This window comes from Panthera tigris, chromosome A1, assembly GCF_018350195.1.
Source record: "Panthera tigris isolate Pti1 chromosome A1, P.tigris_Pti1_mat1.1, whole genome shotgun sequence".
Classification (NCBI taxonomy): Eukaryota; Metazoa; Chordata; class Mammalia; order Carnivora; family Felidae; genus Panthera; species Panthera tigris.
The window spans coordinates 128,983,486-128,999,978 of record NC_056660.1 but is presented as its reverse complement, the minus strand read 5'-3'; positions in this window follow the sequence as shown (position 1 = coordinate 128,999,978).

Genomic DNA, 16,493 nt, shown 5'->3' with positions numbered 1-16,493 from the left:
CATGCAAATCAGGATAGTTCTAGTGATTCAATACAAACAAACAAATGATGGGAAAGAGTTTCATTACTGTGCCTCGAGGAGAAGTCCTGACTTGACTTGTAGGGTTGCCCAGGTGTGTGTGTATTTGTGTGTGTGTGTGTGTGTGTGTGTTTCAGTGCATTTGTGTGTGTGTGTGTGTGTGTGTGTCCATGCAATGCGTGTATGTGTGTGTGTCCATGCAATGCGTGTATGTGTGTGTGTGTGTGTGTGTGTGTGAGTGTGCATGCACATGCTTGTAGGGCAACACAGGACAAGTAATGAAATGTGAATGCTCTAAGGAAGTTAGCACTTTGGCTTTTTGTTATTTCCTGAGACCTAAAAAACTTCTTCCGTTGTCAGGATTATTATTATTGAGGTAAAACGGAGCTATACGTCCATTACATTGTGTAGAAACAAGCGCAGTAGCATGGAAATAACATGCAGCCTGGGAATCAGGCTGGAAGAACTCCCACTAAAAGCTGGCAGGGGTGCCCTGCCGCGCTGTGCTTCAGAGGACCCAGCTCTGGCACTCTTCTGGGCTGCATCTCTGTCATGGGACAGCAATCTGCAGGGCCAATGGCACATGCCCTTCCAGAGTGCCCATCCTGGGTACCCAGAGAAATCTCACCAGTGCAGCAGGGAGCCTGGTCTATGGGGATGTTAGGAAGGCGTGTGTGACAAGGGAAAGGGACAGGCTTGTTTGCTGGCTTGACTTGCAACATTTACGTGTCCAGTGCTAGAGTACGTGAGCCTCCTATAGTTCTCGAGGCCCGGATACCACCCCTGTGGGGAGCGGGCCTGGCCAGGGGACATTTGAGTCCCGGGTCAGCCTCTAGTGGTTATGTTATCTTGGATAAAACCATTTCCTTTCTGGGCCTTCCATCCCTCATTGCTCAATCTGGGTCAGGGTGAGACTGGACCAGATGAGCACTAAGTGTTTGGAAAGATAAACATCTCTAAGGAAGGCAGGACATTTAAAAATAATCTCCTGGACCTGGTGACCCATAGGGGTTTGTCCTGTCAAAAGAGAGGGCATGTTAACAGTTCCATACAGTTTGTATATTTATGATTTCTCTCGTACATTTGCCAAATTCATTAATTTTCAAATATCAGATCTGCACACAATTATAGGGCGTTGCACTCATTAATTTAATCTAATTTAATTGTGCATAAAGTTACAGCCTTCTGAAGTTAGTATGGAAGCTTATGCAAATAACATGCAAATAAGAATTCAAGGGCTCTAAATAACCCAGCCAAGACTACAGCACCATACCTCAGAGTTCCCAATTATCAACATTTATCCAACAATTAAACACTGTATCAGGTGATAGAGTTTACGAATAATTCTGGCAATTCTTCAAGACAAATAGGTGCCCTAAAAGCCCGTATATGGTGAATTCTCAGGCAAACTGTTGCCCAAGTTCCGCCAAACAACTATTTCCTTTTCCCACTCCAAGGTCAGCCCCGCTCCTCCCTCAGGAATAATTAGCTGGCAGGTTTGGCACTAAGACGGGTGACTACCAAAATGCACAAGGTTAATCCCATGATTTGCATCCTCCTTTTGCAGATAAGCAGCCTAAATGTCAGACCTCTTTTTTACTAAATGTCTGGTGCCCCGAAAGGTGGCTATCCCAGGGTGCTGAGGGTTGCATACCTGCTTGGTTTACCACCATCTTTCACAGCATGGAAAAGTAGCTTCGGTAAATTCTCCTTTACATGTCATAGGCAGGACACTTACAGCAGAAGAACACGGCCCAAGGAGCCCTAGCTGTACCCTCCTTCTCTCTGCCTTGTAAACAGTTTCAACTGTCCAGGGGAGCAGCATCCAATAAAAATGTACTTCAACTCCCTTACACCACAATGGGAAATATGTCGCAATTCCAAAGAAAAAGATTTTCACTCCCCATAACCTAAAAACGACCTTGTTTCAGAGTGACGTTTGCTAAAACGGGAGTACTTTGCATTTTTACGAGGAATCTTACACTCTCTTCCTGGTTTGGTTAGGTACTGGAACCAGAACTTTCTTCTGGGGGGTGTTTCTCCAACCCCAGGCCAGTTTCCTGGGAACCCCGTGCAAACCTGATCTGTGCCCACGAGTACACGGTGCGGTCCGATCGCTTCAGAAGAGTGTGTCCTTCGGCAGAGCCCGTCTCAACGGGAACCTTGGATGTCAACCAAGGTGGCATCAGGGGCCCTCTGCCTGGCGTAGGTGCTGCTGGCCCCTGGGGGTGCCGGGTGAGGGACCACAAGCCTGGCTGCCTGTGTTGACACTTCCAGGGGGTGCACCAGGGTGGCCTGGCTCTCAGTTGGGACTGTCACCAGCAGGCAGCCAGTCAGGTGCTCAGAAAGCTCAGGTACTGAATGCATTACCATCACACCTTGGGCAGGGCGCACTCGGGTGGGAAAGCCAAGGCCTGGTCTTTCCACAGAGCCCTGTAAGGGCTCATCTGCACCACTGCCCATCCAGCGGCCTCTCTCTGTGTCAGGCCCTCCCCTCTGACTGTGAGTGAGTTTTCTCTGGTTCTGGCTGAGACAGTGAGTTTTGTAAAATTTTACTAAATAAAGTGGCCTATATTAACAACAACAACAAAAAGTACTTCAGGTCCCAAAGGCGAGCCACAAATGAAACTTACTTTTCTTGTGGCCAGGTTAAAAAAGTAAAAACAAAGATGTAAAATCAATTTTAATAATATATTTTGTTTAACTCAAGTTATCCAAACTATCATTACTTCCATTTGTAATCAATATAAAAATTATTAAGGAAATGTTCTCTATTTTCTCAATCCCCCCCCCCCTTTTTTTCAAACTAAGCCTTCAAAATCTGGTTGTGTATTTTACACCTGCAGCACGTCTCATCTGGGACTAGCAAAGTTTGAAGTGCTCATTAGCCGCATGTGGCCAGTGGCTGTCAGGATGGACAGTGGCTAGCCATCACAGGAGGCCGGGGAAGGGAGGCAGGGAGAAGCCACGTTCTCAAATGGATGCGTTGCCTGTTTGCCTGTTTATCTTTGCAGCAGTAATATGAATAACCATCCCATCCTGTATGCCTGCTTATGTAATTAATTAGCATTTATATAGTAATTTATGTTTGCAAGTGCTTTATTGATACAGTTGCCAGTATATTTATCTACTTGCATGTTACACTTTCACGTGTGCCTACCTGTGCTAATTACTGCTGTAATTATTGACGATATTTAAGAACACAACTCATAGCTACCTTCAAGAACCCCAGCAACCATTTTAATAGCAACCATAAATTCTGTTTCCTACCTCCAAGTTCTGTCTCTTTCACCAAGAAATTGTATACCTCCACCCAAAATTCTCGAAGTTCCGGGTCGGGCTCAGAGTGAAAAATGCATTTCAGAGCAATCTCGTCTTTTCCCCTTTGTCAGCTTAAATTTCACATGAATGAGATAGAAATTTAATGACCTATCTTGTAGCAGCAACAGCAGCCTCCACACGCAGCATTTCAACATGAAAAGGGTAAGTACAAACAATGACCACTACTATCAAAGAGTGCCATCTCTAATATCAGATGGCATTTCCTGCTCCCCATCCGAACCTTCTTTCTGACCCACAGTGGAGCTTGTGAGCAGGAAGGGGCAAGAGGAAAGGCAGGCAGAGATGGGGGCCCCGTGCCTGAGTCACTCAGGTTCCTGGCACCCCCTAGGTCACAGAAGACTCTGGCTGTCCAGGAGGAGGAGAAGCCTGGGCCAACTGAGGAGACTGGTGGAGGGCAGGCGAAATAGAGAGATGCGAAAGCTTGAATAAGCAGTTCCGAGGTACGAGAAACATAGGATTGTGCTGCGGTTAAGAGATTTGAAAGACCATTTCACCTTACCCATTCCCCTCCCCCCCATCTCTCCCTCCCCACCCCAGATCAATGAGGGGGAAAAATTACAGTGCTCCATTTCATTCCGTGGTTCTGCTGCTCTCAGTGATTGGAAATGCCAGCGAGGGGAATGATATACATCATGTGATGAAAGGAGAGTACAAAAATATTCACCAACAGCTATGAAAAGCAGCTGCCTCCACAGCAGAACCAGGCGGCTCTTGAATAGAACACAGCAACACCACCCAAGAGACTTAAGACCAACTCTGCTCCAAAGCAATTTTGTGAGCCCAATACTGGGGATTAGAGACGAACAAGGAGAGATCTTTTGCCACAAATCACTGCATACCCAATGCTGTTGCTACCTACTCTGGGTCTCCCCAGGGGAAAATCATTAAGCCTCTTTCTGTCTCTCTTTAAAATGGGAGCTAAATTAGCAACTTACCACAAAGGAGTGTTTTCTTAATTACTTGTGTACAAATTGCTTGATATTACTGAATGAAAGGTATCAAGGAGAAGGCAAGCTATTACCATGATTATTTCTGTTCTAATATCAAGCAGTAGTCCAAAGCCTTTTCTATCTTTTGGATTATGTTTCAGTTCAGTGATACTTCAGGGAATGGCCTCCTAAGGCTCTCACTGCCATTAGTACAAGCAGCATTTCAGACTCGTCCAGAGAGCCCTGCGTCCCTGGGCCACGCTTGATTGATGCGGAAGTGCATTGGAAGACAAGAGCAGATTTGGGAGACGGGGTGAGGGCATGAGTGGTGGCCTCATCCTCGGCAGCCACAATGTGAAAATATTCACGTTTTAACCCAGGGCTTCCTCTTTCTATGCATGTCTGACTCCTAGAGTTGGTTGTGAGGGCCAGCCTAGTGGGGGTGGGGCCCAGACTGATGACTGTCAGCATCATAGTCTAATACCCACTCGCTCTGAGGCATCAGACCTGATCACAGGCTTCATAAATAAACATGGTTTGACACAGCATTTCCTTGCTAGAAAAGAGGAGACACATCTTTTCTGTGTATTATCTCTAAGGGCAAGAAGGAGGGATGTAGAAGGGAACTTAACAGACAAATCTAAGAACTGCAGCTTCCTCAAAATCTTACCAGAGTGAGGGGCTTGTCCCTCTACCAGCAGTCCTGCCCCAGGGCCACCACCAGAGTGAGCACCATTCATTCAGTGGGTGACAGTGCTGTCCAGGAAGGGTCTGTGAGTCAAACCTGCCTGCCTGCGGATTTTGTAGAGATAGTGATTGCCCTGATTTACTATTGCATCTTTGAATCTGCTATGATTGGGTCCTCAGTAGGAATGTGGGGTAAAGAGAAAGTGACACATATAGTAATTATGCTAAAATATTGGGTGGCCGTCGAATAAGGACTTGGAATGGTTTCTACGGAATTCTTTTGATTAAAACATTTGCTCTGTTGGAGAGAATACTATATGATGCTTCTGAATAATGAGACAAGTTCTATAGCCCAATGGGATGGGGGAGGAAGTCTATCACTTGCTGGATCTCTCATAGAATTGTTTATCCATTTTGCTGAAAAAACTTTCTTATGAATTTCAGTATATTATTTTTTGCTATTACTATCTTCATGATAATGACAGGAGAATGTTTAGACCCCAGTTAGCTTCTGACTCTCTATGTAGCAAACCTATTTCTCCTCCCACATGCAATTTTCTGTCCATTCATTAATTGTACTGCTGCTTTCCTAAGTTTATTTACTGCCTTCTAAATATATATCTTAATTTATACTCCTAGTCCCACGGGGAGCTGATAAAATATAAAATCTTATATAATAGCAGGAGCAGCCACAAATATTTTAATATTCAGGGCTGCTTCTGAATCTTAATTTTGCAGATGGAGTGAAGTTCATTTTATAGTAGCTATTGAAAACTAATAAATGCCATCCACATCACTCAGCGTTGTCAATAATCCACCAGATTGTGTGCCCAGGGATGGCGGGGTGGGGGAGGTTGCGGGAAGCAGCTCCCAGCCCTTCCCTGACCAGCCTCTAGCTGCAGCCCCACAGCTGCCTTGCCTTATCAGCTGGCACAATTCTACTCAGGTCAGCAATGAGCAGAGTCTTTTTGAACTTCTAATCTGCTGGTGGAGAGATTCTCTCAAGAAGGTAATCGCTGCACAGAGCATGCAGGGGATGGGGGTGAGCCGGTCCCTTCTAGCACATTCTATTCACGCTTCTCAAATCCAAGAGATGAGCAGGGGGCAGCAGCAGAGTGGCAGTGAGGCTAACCACCAAATGTGGCTGGAGGCTAGCTGAGAAGTTAAGAACAGAATGTTTGTAGCTCCCCAAATTCCTATGTTGAAGCCCTAACCACCAATATGATGGGATTTGGAGATGGGGACTTTGGGAGGCAATTAGGTTGAGAGGGACATGAGGGTGGGCCCCCATGATGGGATTAGTGAACCTTCTAAGAAAAGACTCAAACTCTGTCCTTGCAAAGGCACTGAGGAAAGGCCCTGTGAGCACATAGCAACGTGGCCCTGTCTAAGTCAGGAAAAGGGACCTCACCAGAAACCAACCCTGTCAGCACCCTGATCTTAGACTGCCAGTCTCCAAAACCATGAGAGAAAATCATGGTCTCTGTTTAAGCCACCCTGTCTATGGTACTTTGTGACGGCAGCCTGAGCTGATGAGACAGTCATGCTCCTTTTATTTTAGGAGTTTTTGTCTTTTCACTAAATTAACCCTTTAAGAAAAAACAAAAGCAAATAGGATGAGAGAACAGCAAGGAGGTCAGAAACTGACTGTGTGCCTCTCTTATCCCTCCATTCTTTGTTTTACCAAATAGTGATCAAGTTGTTCTTGTATTTCAGGCACTACGCAAGAGTGTGTGTGTATGTGTGTATGTGTGTGTATGTATATACATATATATACATATATATACATATATATATACATATATATATTAATGTGTACATACACTTAAAAATTACATATATTTGTATTACCTTGTATTTAGTTAGAAGTTATCTAAGGATTACCAAGTAATCCCTGCTCTCTAGGAATTTACAGCCCAAAAGGGGATGTTCTAACAGCTGACAGTCTACCAGCAGGCAGTGCACTGAGAGAGGGCAGGGAGAAAGAAAGTATTTCCAGCTGCCAAGAGTTTGGGGAAGGAGGTAGGAGCCCAGAGACACCGTGTCGGGGAGATGCCAGTAGAAGTGGATTCTTGTGCAGAAGGTGGCCAGCTGGCCTCCTAGTCCTGAGGAGTCACTTAATGTCAGCCAAAGCACTGGCCAATTCCCTCTTCTTTTTCTCCTCTGTTCCTCATGCAGCTGGTTGCCCTCTTGTAAACTCTCTTTGTTGTTCCATTTTTAAGACTGCCCTGCTGTTTTCTTGGACTGGATTTCATCTGGATGCAAATTCAAAAGGAGCAGGAGGGTAATCTGCTTTTAGGCAGTCCTGGGAGATGGTCTGCTAACGGCTGGGCAGAGAAGCACATCAAATCAGTTTGATGAAATGTGTTAGTTCAGAGAAGTCAGAAAACATCTGGTCCCAGAGCAGCATGGATGCAGAGAGCAAGTAAATGGTCCTATCAAGTTTTGCCTTCAGATTCATCCACGTTACCAGTCTGAGTTACAGGAGAGGAAGCCCAGATGCAAGAATTCTCTGTATGGTGCCCCTGGCCTTAAATAGTCTGAATTTTTTAAAGATGAAATGTTATCCACATCTATCATAATTTTTCCACTGTGAAACTATCTTATATCCAGAAGCAAACTGAAATTGACCTTCTATCGTGTTTCATCTTTCTGTGGCTTTCCTCCCTCCCTCCCTCTTTCTCTCTTTTGGACTTCTGTAGAGATGTGTGAAATAAATGGATCAAAATATATGAAGACACATGCCACTGCCCCCCAATGGGACAGAGGTCATTTTCTCCAGTGACACCCACCACAGCTTTCATTCTAGACAGGGTCCCCTATCACAAGTGTGGGGGCCCCAGATTCCACCAGCAGCACAGCAGAGAACAGCCACAGGATGTGGTGTGGAAGAACCACCACAGGTAAGATGGGGGAAGACCTCCCACTAAGTCCTGCACTAAAGCTCTCTAGGAAGCTTTGGGCCCAACTGGGGGCGATGATGGGAACCAGCTGCATAGTGGGAAAATTTTTTTTTGGTGGAAAGAACTACAAGGTGTTAGACCTGGAAGGGACAAGAAAGACCGTCTGGTTCAACCACCTCAGTACACAGGAATGGACACAGAAGGTCCAGAAGGTGACCTGGTGGTCCCAGAAGGGTGAGGAGATTTACTCAAACTCACGGTAACTAGTTGTAAGTACAGGTAGGATGAGAATTCAGAACAGAGTGGAAGATGGGAGTCATGAATATTCTGGATCTCCCAGTAAAGCATTCAGAGAGTGCCTCTTTAGAGTTAGCTGCAAAATGCTGACCATTTCCCTCTGTTCAGAGCCATTTAAAACCGTGGTGTCTAAACTAACTAATCTAGGTGGCCTTTAATGCTTTACTCAGTGTGTCAGATAAGACCATGCCCTTGCTGGTATATTAGTCATCTGGCGCCTCAGGCATCATGCATCCATTGTGCTATGGATTTGGTGGTAAAATGTTTGAGCAAGAACTTGGGGACATTTGTCTGGTGGCGCAGGCTAACTGGGATGGGGTCTGAACATGGTTGAGGAGACAGTGAAGAGGTTCCTTGAAATTCAGGAGCTTTTTAGCAATAGTTGGCCCTAGGCCTAGGGTTTTTAATATGCCAGATTATGTATTTATAAATATATAATACAAAGAGTAAATAGAAGTACATACGGTAAACATACAGAGTACGTAAGAATTATGCATGGATGATGTCTTATATATTTTCACTTTGGAGAGAGCATGTATACTTGAATTAGCCTAAGTTAAATGTCCATATGATACCACTTGACTATGGTAACACTTATGTTTAAGGTAAGGGAAGTGAAGGTTAAAACCTATACATGTAGGATACTCTGTCACCAACAGAGCAAATCCTAGCACAGGGCCTGGTACATACATTCAACAAATACCAGCCAATTTTTTTCTCATGGAAAATGAGGTTCAGTACCCAAAAGACTGGCGTGTTCTCTGGGAATCTGGGTTTAAGGGGCAGGACTCCAGCCCTGGAATACCAGCAGGAAGAGGACAGCATCCCGGTTTTCTAACAAAAGGCTTCAGTATGGTCCGATCTTACAGGGGACTAGGGACTAAGTGGAAAAACTGTCAAAGGTAAGGAGAAGGCCCAAAGCTAGAGGTCTGGTCCCAGGGCTGGGCCACTATGGTAGGTCAAGTTACAAGAGGAGGAATCACAAGTCCAGACAAAGTCAGATACCCCAAGATCCTTGGCCATACCACATCATCTTAGGTCATTCTACCAGAAAAGGCTGCAATGGAGGCCCACAGTAGAGGCCAGCAGCCATGGGTCCCAAGCCTGGGAGGAGGGGGCCTTAACTCCCAGCCCACCTGATCTGGGATGCTTGTAATCTGATGGTCTGGGATACATGATCTGGAACCATGTCATCTCTATGGCTCTTTAAAGATGTGTTCTTGCTAGCATCATTATTCGTGGACAAGGATGAAGCAATGGGCTTTCCAGAGCATTTGAACTCCGGAGAAATGAGGTTCTAAAGATTTCCAGAACTAAAATGATGAGCAAGGGTGGTTCATTGTTGACACACTAGAAACAAAGGAAAACTATACCCTGGAATAACCAAGACAGGGCTGGTGAGAAGCATTTACTCCTGTCTGGAGACTGAGCTGTATACTCAGCCATACCCTTACTCAGACCAAACCTAATTCAGTGGAGGGACAATCCACTTTTTTGAAGGTAGCAAATTTTCCTGTATTTAACATCATCATCCTGGGTAAATAAGTGTTGATAAATGATCTCAATCTGCATACAAGCCTTGTAAGAGGACAGCTGTGTATAATGACAAGATTGCCCTGGGGGGCTGCTGCTTTACTCTGCAGAGTGAGAAAGGCATGGCTTTGTGAAGTGGCAGGCCATGACTCTTGCTGGTTAAGCAGGAGGATTTTCTTCTCAACCCCTGTACTTTTCCTTGGCCACTGGAGCTGCCTGAGAAACTCCCCCAAAAAGAACACAGTGTTTTCATTACTGAAAGAATCCAGATGACACGCCCTAAGATTTTCTTTTTATACGTGTACACACACACAAACATCCCATGAAAGGGCTACCATTATAGACATATTTAAAAGATAGAAGGTCAGATTATTCCAAATCCACTGAAAAGACAGAAATTGCAATGAGAGGGAGAGTAAATTTAAGTGGAATGGAGATGATGGTGTCAGCTACCATCATGAGGTGTGCATGCCCTCTTTTTGTGCCCAGCTTTTCCATGAAATAGATTCCTTCCTCAGCTTCCACTGCTCTTTGCCTGCATCATTCATTAGGCTTTCTCTTTCAAAACTGCCCTACCAAAGGAAGAAAGTTGAAGGCCCTGTGATACACCTTAATTTCAGGGTGAGAGCCAAAACCAAGGGCTTCAAACTCCAATGTTTAGGGGGAACAGGAGGTTAGAAGGACAAAAAAGATTCGAAAAGTAAGGCTCTTGATTGTATTCTGAAACAGATGTGAGCACAATGTCCACTTCTTCACATGGTCCTGCCCCTCCCATTTAAAAAAACTTTTTTTTAACGTTTATTTATTTTTGAGACAGAGAGAGACAGAGCATGAATGGGGGAGGGTCAGAGAGAGAGGGAGACACAGAATCTGAAACAGGCTCCAGTCTTTGAGCAGTCAGCACAGAGCCCGACGTGGGGCTCGAACTCACATACCGCGAGATTGTGACCTGAGCCGAAGTCGGACGCTTAACCGACTGAGCCACCCAGGCGCCCCAGCCCACCCTTCCCATTTTAATGTAAGCCTGTGTATAGTAAAATTCTTTGGAAACTGAGTGGTTCAGGAAAATGATTGCCTGTTGACTTTCTGGGAGTCATTTAGAAGAGCCCATATCAACCCCAGAAAACATTACTTTTAAAATTCTATCACACTAAATGAGACTCACCATGGGGCCATGTATGCTTGGCATGCTCCATGTAGTAGATACTTAATTTTTCCCTCAAATGTATTTGTTTTCCTTCTTGTATTAATAAATTCCCCCTGAAGTTTAGCAGGACTGTCCACACACACACACACACACACACACACACACACATACACACACATACACACACATACACACACATACACACACATACACACACATACACACGTACACTTTACAGGTTACCTAACTGCTGTGTGTGGCCAGATGGCTAATTTTTAACCTATGGGAGGCAAGCAGATCTATCTTGCTTTTATGGCTGAGAAGGAAATGAGAAGGCAGGAGCTGGGGCAGCAGTTTTAGACCAAGAGAGGAACTATTAGAAGAGATTTGCTCAGTGTAAAAAAAGCAAGAAAATGAATTATTGTGGTCAAGTATTGGACTAAGACTCAGAACACCTTGAAGGAGTACTAGTCCCTTTGCTTACTTACAAGGCATAGGACTTTGACAAAGTCATCTAATTTCTCAAGCATTTCAGTATCTTCACATACTGAATATTGGCAGTAAGAACTACTCTATCTCACAGGGTTATTGTGGAGACTCAACGAGATCATCTGTGTAGGAGCTATTTGTAAAGCTGTTTTTAAACTAGAGTAGGTTATGGCTGGTAAAACTGTAGGCAAAATATGTTCTATCCTTTTGAATAAAAGCAGGTATTTTGATGCACACATTTTTACAGGAAAAGCTACTCAATTCAGTCTTCTGGAGACTTGTCTGTTCAAGAGTAACAGTATCAACAGAACAAATAATTTGTTTCCAAGGCCCTAACCTTGCCCAAATTATTAGTGGTCTTCTGGTGACCTTATTCTTTTCTGTGCAAAGGCAGGCTCTGCTGGTACCAGCAACAGATGATTTCCTGTTTTGACAAATCTGATGAAGAAAATGATTCTGCCAGGAATCAGACAGATGTGTAACAGCTGCACCAGTATGTGACAAGTTGATTGTCATGGTAGATGTCTGTGTGCCTACATTTGTGAAGTTGAAATTAAAGATCTCTAATATTGTAGAGCTTGATGGCAGTTGTGTGTAATTCTGTGCAGTGAATATGGTATACTTTCATTTCAGAATGACCTAGTTGAGCCTTCAAATATCCAAAAAGATGTGTATATTCCTGATGCTTATAGAGGTTTGTCCCGAGTATGGCTTCTGAAGGCTTAAGAAATTATCCGTTACCAGACCTTCTGCATAGTTCTCAATACAAAACTGACAATTGCTCAATTTTGACCCAAAGAACATTTCCCACAGAATAAGAGGAAGCAGAAACCCAAGTGATAGATTGATTGTCATAGAGCATTGCCATAACCTCAAAACTAAGCACAGACTCTCAAAATCTCAGGCTGTCACATCGATGATGTTTTCCTCAAACTTGCCAAATGCTGAAGAGGACTCAAATTCCTCTTACTCTGGCTGGACTAACAGTGTCATTCTGCTAAAAGCAGGGGACCTACCTGGTCAATTCTTCACTTGTAGATAATTTCATAGTTTAGAAGTTAGAGGAAGCAACAAGGAAAATTTCTATTTGATTCCCTATTTTGCCCAATGAAGAACTATCTAGTGATACGAAATTCTAGAATTTTTGTCAGAAATTGATTCCATCATCTTGAAATTGGTGATACCAAAGGAAGATATTGTCAGGGACATATTCTAAAGCTTATCAAAGCAAGTTTGAATAAATGCAGAGAAACAAAATAGCTCATCTACTTGTACATGTATTTTGGGGTTTCCCCCTCAACAATGGTCTGTTTTTCTAAAAACTTTATCCTTTAACAATCTCATTAATGACTGCATCCACTAATGACTTCAGACCAAGAGATCAGCTCAGGCTCCCACATTTGTACCCCATCACCTGCATCAGGGATGACCTCAAAGCCAAGTCACCTAATCCATGAAATGGTTAATTGTAATGTTATAGTTGGTACACTCTGCAGCTGAGAGGTCATAAACAATCAGAAGCAGATTCTGTAACACAGCAAGCCAAAGTCCATTCCTGCTTAACTTGCAGGGGAGTTGAGATAAAGAGTAAACCAGGGAAGTTTGTTTGTTAAGATAAGAACGGAATAGACGGCGGACGGCAGTGAGGTGTAGAGATGTGGAAAAGAGAAAGAGAGACAAGCTAGAATCCAAGATTCTGTGGGGATGGAATCCTTTGTATGTTTGATTCATGGATAGAGTTCAGCCCAACTTGGCATCACTTTTTGCCCATGTGTGTCTGATTTCCAGATGACAACTCTCAACAATGAATGGTACTTCTGTTTTTGTGTCTGTTTTTGTTTTTTAATTTTGAGCTGGTGAGAGTGGGTATGTTATTTATAATCAAGGTATCTTTGGTGTGTTGAGGTGTCCAAAGACACTCCAGTACAATACAGGATACAGATGATCACTCTAAAGGCCCTCCCCTTATCTCTGCTAATCAGAAGCATTCTCTCCTATGGCCCATGCTTCAGCAAAACTTCTTATGATACACAATCATTTACAACCTGCTAACCAACATATTCTTGGCAGCCAGTAACCTAATTGGTTTCCTTTAAGTAATTTCCCATGTCTCTTCCCAACGGAGATTCTGCTCTGCAGAAAACATTCACAGATTATGATTTTCCCAAGTCTTGATCAGAAATTGTGTTCCTCAATGTTTTAGAAAGGTTTTCTCCAGCTCAGAGGCAACAATCCAAAAAACTTCCCACTACAAGGATTTGAAGTCTAAACGAGCCGGTCTAACTAGGTCAGTGATAGTGACACTGGAGCTACACAACATGGAATCTCACATTTCACAACACAAATGGGAAGGTTATGTCATTATCGCTGAAGATTTCGTACTTACTTTTGGAATGTAGCAAGAGGGGAAGCCAATGTAAATACATTATTCTTATCTTTTCACCCAAGTCTTAGATTATGTTATTTGGGGATATCAAGTTGGAGGTTATTTCTTTATTGTCAAAAATGTGAAAATGACTAACCCTTTTTCTATCATGTCTTCTCAGTCTACGCCAAAAACTTGTCCTCACTTAGAAAATGCCATCTGAGAAATCGGCCTCGATTTCTGTGTCTTTAAATTGGGCCTATCAGCCTTGTTGATACATTCTAAGGATCCTTCATTTCTCACTATTTTATACAATGTATTGAAAGCAAGAAAGATTAAATAACAAACGGGAAATGGACGGTATAGCCTTAGTGGATACACTTTACCTAGGTCTACTGTGATTGGAACCAGATGGATTAAATTTATTTGGGTAGGAAACAGCCTGCTCCTCAGAGCAGCTCATGTTTTCTTCATGGGATCTTTTTAAAAAGCTAAAGAAGTGACAAACTGAAATGTCTAAATCTGGTCTGACAGGTTTAGAGATTTTGAAGCTAGACCATATTACAGGTTTCTGTTAAGTGTGGGCGGATGCTGGGAAAGCCAATGGGGAAAAAAAAATCAACTAATTTGTACTAATCAACAATTCCCATTCAAATTCTTGTTTGTTCAGTGAGAGCTCTGACCTCTTCAGAGCCAACCTGGAAGGTGTAAAGGACTTCTCAGTTATTCGATTGGTCCAGCCCCATGCTTGTCATTGCACAGCTACTACCTAAAAAGTAATCTATCTCTTTATGGTAATACAGAGCTGCTGCTGTCACCATGCGATCTATTGTCCTTTCAAAATCCCTGTTTGCTCTCCAGTTTCTGCAGACTAGTAGAAGAGGTAGCCTGTCTTCTCTATCCATCGCTTGGCTCTTTCTCCCCCTGTATCTACTTTTCAAGAGCTAATATGGCCTCTTAAAAAGTCATTTTAAAAGAGAAATTGGGCAAACAGCTAATTAAAAGATTAAGACTGTTTACCAAGTTGAAGTATAATGGAATAGGCTGCCGTACTCTAGCTGGTCCAGTCCCCTGAAGGTTAGCAAGGTAATAGACTAAACACAAAGATCTGGGGATATTTAGTAGGTTTCTCTTGGCACTGATTCAATGGAAGAAGGTACACGGGCATTTGCTGCTTGGAAAATCCTATAGGCAACTCCCACTCTCACTCAGGACGCCATAGATAGGATATCCGAACCTGAGCATCTCCTCCAACCCAGCTCATTTTAAACGCATGCATCGCCCCTAACCAAGCCTCCAAAACTCTGGGTACCCAAGGAGCCAATGCCAAGGCAAGGGTGGGGAGCTTGGATTGAAACCCTAGGAGACAATTGGAACCCTGCACACTTGTGACCGACATAATGAGCCACTGGATGGCACTGTGGATCCATGCAAATGCATATGGAGGGACATTTATCTTTCTTTTAAAAAGGCTGTTTAGCCTTGACAGGTAATTTGGCACATTTTGAGTTGATATGTGCCAAATGATTTGGCAAATATTTCACTTACCTCTGAAAATAGGCACACCTGCTGTTCTGGCCTTCAGGGAAGGGAGGAGGGTAGCTTTCTCCTCATCTTCCTGTTGTTGCTAATTTCAGAACCTAAAACAAGATTTTGGTCAAGGATATGCCAATCCCATTTTAAACGTAGTGCCATTTTTCAAATCAATAGGGAAAGTTAAGTGTTACTTAAACAACTAATCTCTCCAGTCTACAGACAGCATCTTTTCATCTTACCAGTATTGTCCAACCTGCCAGTAGCTGGATCATCTGGCTTAGGACCACATGAATGGGATTTGCTTGAAAAGTCATATCCTTACTTGTCCTCCAACCAAGAGCACCTAGGAAATATGTTTTCCAAACTTTCCTGTTCCAAAGAATTCTATGCCTAGTATTTAATGTAGTTACTATCAAGAAAAGCTAAGCAGAGTGAGAAGGTCTCTTAAGAAACATCTAACCTGCCTCTTGTCCATCAATAAACCACTGTTTTGTGGAACATTACGGTGACGTTGACATGTGCACATTCCATTTCCACTGGGAAACAGGAATGGCAGGCCAGACGTCACTAAAACATGCTACAGATTAGGCCAAGATCCGGGTACGCTAGCTTTAACTCCACCTCCTATTTATTTGCTAGCTCCTCATGAGAGCCTATCAGGATGCAGTTGAGTACACGTGGTTGTACTTGGTAGGACTTGGAGTTAATCTAATTTTTTAAACGGTAAAACATTTGTGAACCCAATTACTGTAGTTAACCTATCTAAAAAATGACTTGGGACTATTTCCCACTTGTCCAAACATATGGTGGGCTGGGAAAAGGTAAGTGAGAGAGGAGAGATTCATAATTCTCCTTTCTAAGTATTATCCTGTTATCACCTATTGAATAATAAAAGGCCTATCTCCTTGTCGTATCTACTCCTGTTTTGAAATCTATCAAAAGACTGTGATATTACAGAGGGACTCTGGCTTTGAACTCAGGAACCCAGATCTATCAATGCCAGCTGTGTGACAGCAGGTGACTCATTAACCCTCTAACCTGAGGGTTTTCTGACCTGAGCATGGGGCAAGGAGGCAGTTTAAATGAGCTCCATGGCTACAAAAATATTGTCATCTTATTTAGCTTAGGCAGCCTCAACAACTTTAATAAAACTTCAGTAAATGTTAGAGGCATATGTAGCAATAATGAAATTGGAAGGTGTATTTTTTTTAAATAAACTCTACATTGCCCATTGTCTTTAACATACT